Source organism: Oryx dammah, unplaced genomic scaffold (genome assembly GCF_014754425.2).
Source record: "Oryx dammah isolate SB20612 unplaced genomic scaffold, SCBI_Odam_1.1 HiC_scaffold_23, whole genome shotgun sequence".
NCBI classification, from domain to species: domain Eukaryota; kingdom Metazoa; phylum Chordata; class Mammalia; order Artiodactyla; family Bovidae; genus Oryx; species Oryx dammah.
Window position 1 is genome coordinate 30,637,152 of NW_024070207.1, and position 6,000 is coordinate 30,643,151.

The following is a 6,000-nucleotide window of genomic DNA, read 5'->3' on the forward strand; positions in this document are numbered from 1 at the left end:
CCCATAAGATATAGAGATGAAGATGCTCCTTTTGCTTTGATAACATGTTTTTCATTTCCTTGAAGCTGTCTTTCGGGTTGCTAATCCCAATTTATGAACTTGAAGTGAGGCTATTTTTGGCTACAATTTAAGCCAAAATTTGCTTGTTTGTTCTTCCTACATAAATGTCAAGTACAGTTACAATCAATCCATCAGTTTGTCTGCCAATGGTATTTAAAAGTAAATTTCAACACTGAAACGTATACATTCATTCATTTATTCTGTCACTCAACAAATATTTATGTCTATGTTGTTCAAGGCATTGTGCTAAATATACCCTATGATGCTTTTTGTGAACATGGACAATTTATTAAGTTTAAAATTTGAAGTTGAAAAAATTAAAAATTTTGAATATCAGATTTTTAGTAGAACCAGGCCAAATTGGTGGCATTATCTATCAGTAAGCATGGTGTATTTTCACAACTTTAATACTTAGTAACTGTGTAAAGAGCAACATATTTGCTGAATTAGCGACTTTTTTGGAAATTTAAATTGTTTGACTGGTAGTCTTTTAAGAAAACACTGACAGATTTTTCTGTAATGGTCTGTGTAATCATGTGATTTACATTGCTAAGCTTTTTTCCTGGGAAGGCACATTGCTGAAGGACTAAATTAAAAAATACTGTACTATGTTTGTGTCACAGACCTCAGTTTTTAACACATTTAGTAAATTAAATTGAGGAAATTAAAAATCAGTGAGGCTTTTGGGTTTTGAGAAGGTTATTTGGAATTTGGGGTAACAGCTCATTGCACCTTAGGTGAGATTTTTAAAAATGCTTAATGTTGCTTTACAACATTGCTTGAATTTGTAGAAATGGGGCTTTATGGTTGTTTACACACACACACACACCCACACCCACACCCACACACCCACACCCACACCCACCCCCCCACACACACACACGCACACACACACACACACACACACACACACACACACACGCCCCTCGTTGAGAACCCCGTTGAGGAAGGAAGGTTGGATCTAGTCAAAACTAGTAGATACAATATAGTTAATGAATTTGCTTGTTTAATTCAAGGTATACTTCCTGAATTGATTATAGTATAGGCCAGCAAAATATTCTGGTGTTTGATTTTTAGAAATGCTTAATGTTGCTTTACAACATTGCTTGAATTTGTAGAAATGGGGCTTTATGGTTGTTTCCACGCACACAGACACAGACACACACACAGACACAGACACACACACACAGACACACACAGACACCCCCTCGTTGAGAACCCAGTTGAGAAAAGAAGATTGGATCTAGTCAAAACTAGTAGATACAACATAGTTAATGAATTTGCTTGTTTAATTCAAGGTATACTTCCTGATTGATTACAGTATAGGCCAGCAAAATATTTTGGTGTTTGAGCTAGTTTACATTATCCTTAACGGGGTAAAGAAAGAACAGGAAATGCCTTCTCATCTCAGCTTGTCCTCAGGCATCAGGTCACAACTACCACTCAGTACCAGAAACCCAGTCTTCAGGAGGTAGGTCCAGACGGGAAGCCAGCTTTCTAACATGAAGGTTGCGTAGTAATGCTTGGTGAATGTGGAGATTCACACCCTGGAGCACAGAGCAACACTCTGATGGAGGCTGAGCACACCACACAAGGTGCCACTCTTTGACTAGCTTTTCTGTGTCCTACCAGGCTCTTGTTTTCACACTGCTAGCTCATCTTTTCACCAATCTTTCTTTTAATGTTTTACCATTATGATAGTTGAAAAGAGAGCCTTTCTGAAGCAAGTGTTTGTTGAAGAAACTTTTTCCCATCACTCTGCTGCTGTGGTAGTTCTCCAGAGGAGTTTCCTCACCAGATATCTTGATCCAGGTATCATAGGGAATTAGTGGTATTTGTCAAGTCTAGTTGGGCTTCCCAGGTGGCTCAGTGGTAAAGAATCCTCCTGCCACTGCAGGAGATGTAGAGAGTTGGGTTTGATCCCTGGGTGGGGAAGATCCCTGGAGGAGAAAATGGCAGCCCACCTCAGTATTCTTGCCTAGGAAATCTCATGGACAGAGGAGACTGTAGGCCATGGGGTCCCAAAGAGTTGGACATAATCGGGCAACTGAGCACTCACACACACACACCTTATGTCTGGTTAATCACGTATCACAGACTTCCAGGGTAGGGGGAAACCTTCTGTTCATTTAGGCCGACATTCAGCTGATGTTTGGGTCTTTTGCTTTTAAAAAGAATCTCACAAGGAACTCATTGCCTCCCGAGACAGCCCTTATTCAGTATTTCCCCAAGGGTATCCTCTTTAATGGCAGTCCCACAAGGTACTTTACAAAAAGAAGTGTTCCATGGTCAAGTAAGTTTGAGAAGTAATAGTCAACATTTAAGCTCTGAGTATTCTTACAGAAAGTAGACTTGTTTAACCTGTAGCTTCCCTTAACTAATTTGGTCATGAAAACTCTTTCTCCCATATAACACATTTTAATATTCATTCTACAGAAAATGTTTCAGGATATGTTTTTTTCCAGATAATACATGTTTGTTAAAGCAACTTAAAATTGCATTGACTTTTTGGATGTGTATCAAGCTGACCTTTGACTCCTTGAGTCTCATTTTCTAGTACTACTTGCTGTTTAGTCACATCTTCCTGTTTTGCTGTGGTTGGCTTTTTGGATTCAAGTATTGGTCTTTTTCACATTTCATCTTACTGGATCTAGTCCACCTCTTCAGCTTGCCTTTTTGGATCCTGACTGTGTCATCCTGAACATTCATTAGCAGTCTGAGATCTGTGCTACTCACTGATGTCATGAGCATGCCATCTAATATCTTTATTCAATTTGTTGGTTAGAAGTGATGAATAGGACCAGGCAAGGTTGGTACTGAAGAGGAAAAGTTAAAATTTTGCCTAACCTCCTGCTCATTCTGCCTCTGTAACTCAGCTTGCTTCTTGCAATATCTGGCCACATAGGTCATGTAGTCTCAGAAAGTGGGGACTTAAAATACTAGGAACTGGAGCTTATCTCATTTATCCTTGTCCTGCTCTTTGCAACTGCCCAGCCTTGCAATCCTGCTTAATCACGCCTGTCCGTGTAGAGGTCAGGCATCCCCCTCCCAGTCTTGACCACTATTCCCCCACGCACCAAACCCCTTAGTTTAAAGCAGCCTATTAGCAGCTAGTGTTGCCCACTATAGTCTGTCTATAAAAACTCTGTAACCCCTCTGTTCTGGGCTCAGAGCTTGGAGAGTTTACTCCTCTGAGCCCGCTGGGGTAATAAACCTGAGTTCTCCAACTCTCCAAGTGTGGTGCTTGGTTTCTCGATTACTGTTTTCTACAACAGTATCATTCCATAAGCCATCACCCTTTGTTTCCAATTGCTAATCTCTCTAGTTAGTAACAAATCCTTCAGAAGAGAGTTTCCAGTTTCCCTGGCTTCTAGCCTCTAGTCTTTGTAGTTTGCAAACCTATTTTTTTTTAAGAGTCAAATCATCTTTTCCTATTATTAGCTCTTCCAATTTTTCCAAAGCAAAACGTAATAATTTTGTTTCTAAATATAGTGGCTCATCAACTCTTCATAAATCTAATGCCACATCTTTTCAGGAAGTAGTGCTGGTCAAAATCCTGCTATATTTTTGCAGAAAATATTTTGGGGAGATGTCTTAAAACACCAGGGTGTCTTTCTGTGCCTAGATAATTTAGTTGGCGTGGTTTCAGTATATTTGTATTGTAATTTTCTATCTGGAGGGATAGTCTTTTGAAATTGTATACACTAATTAGTGTAGTTTGCAAAATAATAGATATTTTTGTATGTGTGGGAGGTAAGGCTTTCAAATGCAGCATTTAAACATAATTGCTCTTTAAACATCATTTCACTCAAAAGACATGTATTAATTTTCCTTATAACTGCAGGTTTGAGGTGGCCTATTAATTAATCTCCACATCAAGCAAAAAAAAAAAATCCAATGATTTCCCAAATGTGTCCCAAATATCCTATTTATCTGAAAGTCTGAAGGTAAAGTTGCTCAATCCTGTCCAACGTTGCGACACCATGGACTGTAGCCTACCGGGCTCCTCTGTCCATGGAATTTTCCAGGCAAGAGTGCTGGAGTGGGTTGCCATTTCCTTCTCCAGGGTATCTTCCCCACCCAGGGATCGAACCTGGGTTTCTTGCATTTCAGGCAGACGCTTTACCATCTGAGCCACCAGGGAATAGTTTATTTATAATTGTGCCAGTATATTTGCCAAAGTTTAGCCCCAATTATTTATTTACACCAAAATGAATCCTAGAGAAGAATTTTTGCTTTGTTTGCAAATTACTAGAATAATTTTATTGAGATTTTGAATCTACTTTTCAGTATCAGAGCATCTTTACATTTTTATTTTTAAAGTTGACTTAGAAGTATGTCAGAAGTTATAGAAAGGTCAAGTTCTGAGACTGAAACACATGAGTTCATAATAGGCACCATGCCTTTGTTTAGCTGAGGTACCTGGGATAAGGGCTTCCCTCTTAGCTCAGCCAGTAAAGAATCTGCCTGCAATGCAGGAGAACTAGGTTTCATCTCTGGGTTGGGAAAATCCCCTGGAGGAGGGCATGGCAACCAACTGCAGTTTCTTGCCTGGAGAATCCCATGGACAGAGGAGCCTAACAGGCTACAGGCCATGGGGTCACAAGAGTTGGACGCGACTTAGTCACTATATCCCACCCCCACCTGGAATAAGGTTATTCAATGTGTCTGAACCTCAGTTTTTCATCTGTAAGATGTGAGATAAGGATGATGATGGATACTTATCTCTTAGGATTCCTTTAAAGATTACATGAGGAGTATTTAAATAAAGCATATTCCACATTGCTTTATATACAGTTGAGAATTGGATAAGTGATAGTCAGTCTGTTAAGATTCATCTATAAGCAAAACCCTTAAAATGTCTAGAAAAATTTGGCATGTTATATCAAACTTATTTCTACAGTGTTCTCCTAATCAAAATGGTTACATTTTTCCAAAGTCTTCAGTTTTCATGACTGTGGATTTATATTATTTGACTCACAGTCATAAAACATGGCAGCATAGTTAAAATTCAGACTGTTCCAGAAAGTCTATTTCACATAGCTACCATCCAGTAGTATCCAAAACGTTTCTCAATCACAGCACTTACCACAGTGCCTGATTCAGTCTGTAGGAAAAACAAAACAAAGCAAAACAATAGGCCCTTTCCATGGGGCATCTGACTATTCTGAATTTTTCAAAGTTTGGGCTTTTTAAGTTGAGTTTAGGACATAATTCTGGATATTTTGTGTCAGACGAGTATAATCTCCTCGGTTCTGTCTTGTCTCAACAAAAATTTGAAGTGAGGGACATTAGAGCCCTCGGCGTGTCACAGCTCACAGACAGAGCGTGTTATAACTCTTAGGTCTTGGACAGACAGTGTTATAGCTCTTAGACAGATCAGTGTTACAGCTCTGTGTCATAGCTCAACTTTATTTAGAAAATAGCAGGAAAATACATCCTCAAGGTGTGAGGGTATGCTGACCCAAAGATGTAAAGGGAAGAGAAGAGAGCCCCGGCTCTGTCTCCTCTTTTTACGTGTTTTTTCCCTTCCCACTGGGCCTGCCCTATGTAAATTGGGCTAAAAAGGAGTGTTGTTTGTTCTACCTGAGGTCCTCACTCCAGTCCTCAGACCTTCCTTTGACCTTCCTTTGTTCCATTTTTGTGGGCTTTTCCCTTCCTTGTCTTTTAGCCACTGTCATTTTGGACTCCTGTTTCCTTCTCTAACTACCTAACATTTTGTTTCCCTATCAAAGTCAGATAGTTTGATTAATTTTTATTCTGGGTATTTTTCATTTTTTTTTGGAACACCACCCTTATGGCAGAAAGTGGAGAGGAACTCAAAAGCCTCTTGATGAAAGTGAAAGAGGAGAGTGAAAAAGTTGGCTTAAAGCTCAACATTCAGAAAACGAAGATCATGGCATCTGGTCCCATCACTTCATGGGAAATAGATGGGGAAAC

The 6,000-nt window shown here is 39.4% G+C and overlaps 1 non-coding gene across 1 annotated transcript; it reads right to left on the reverse strand.

Moving 5' to 3' along the window:
- Positions 1 to 4,132: 4,132 nt before the first annotated feature.
- TRNAF-GAA lies at positions 4,133 to 4,204 on the reverse strand. Its single transcript has one exon. It is a non-coding gene; the product is annotated as a tRNA-Phe (tRNA).
- Between the last annotated feature and the right edge of the window lie 1,796 nt (positions 4,205 to 6,000).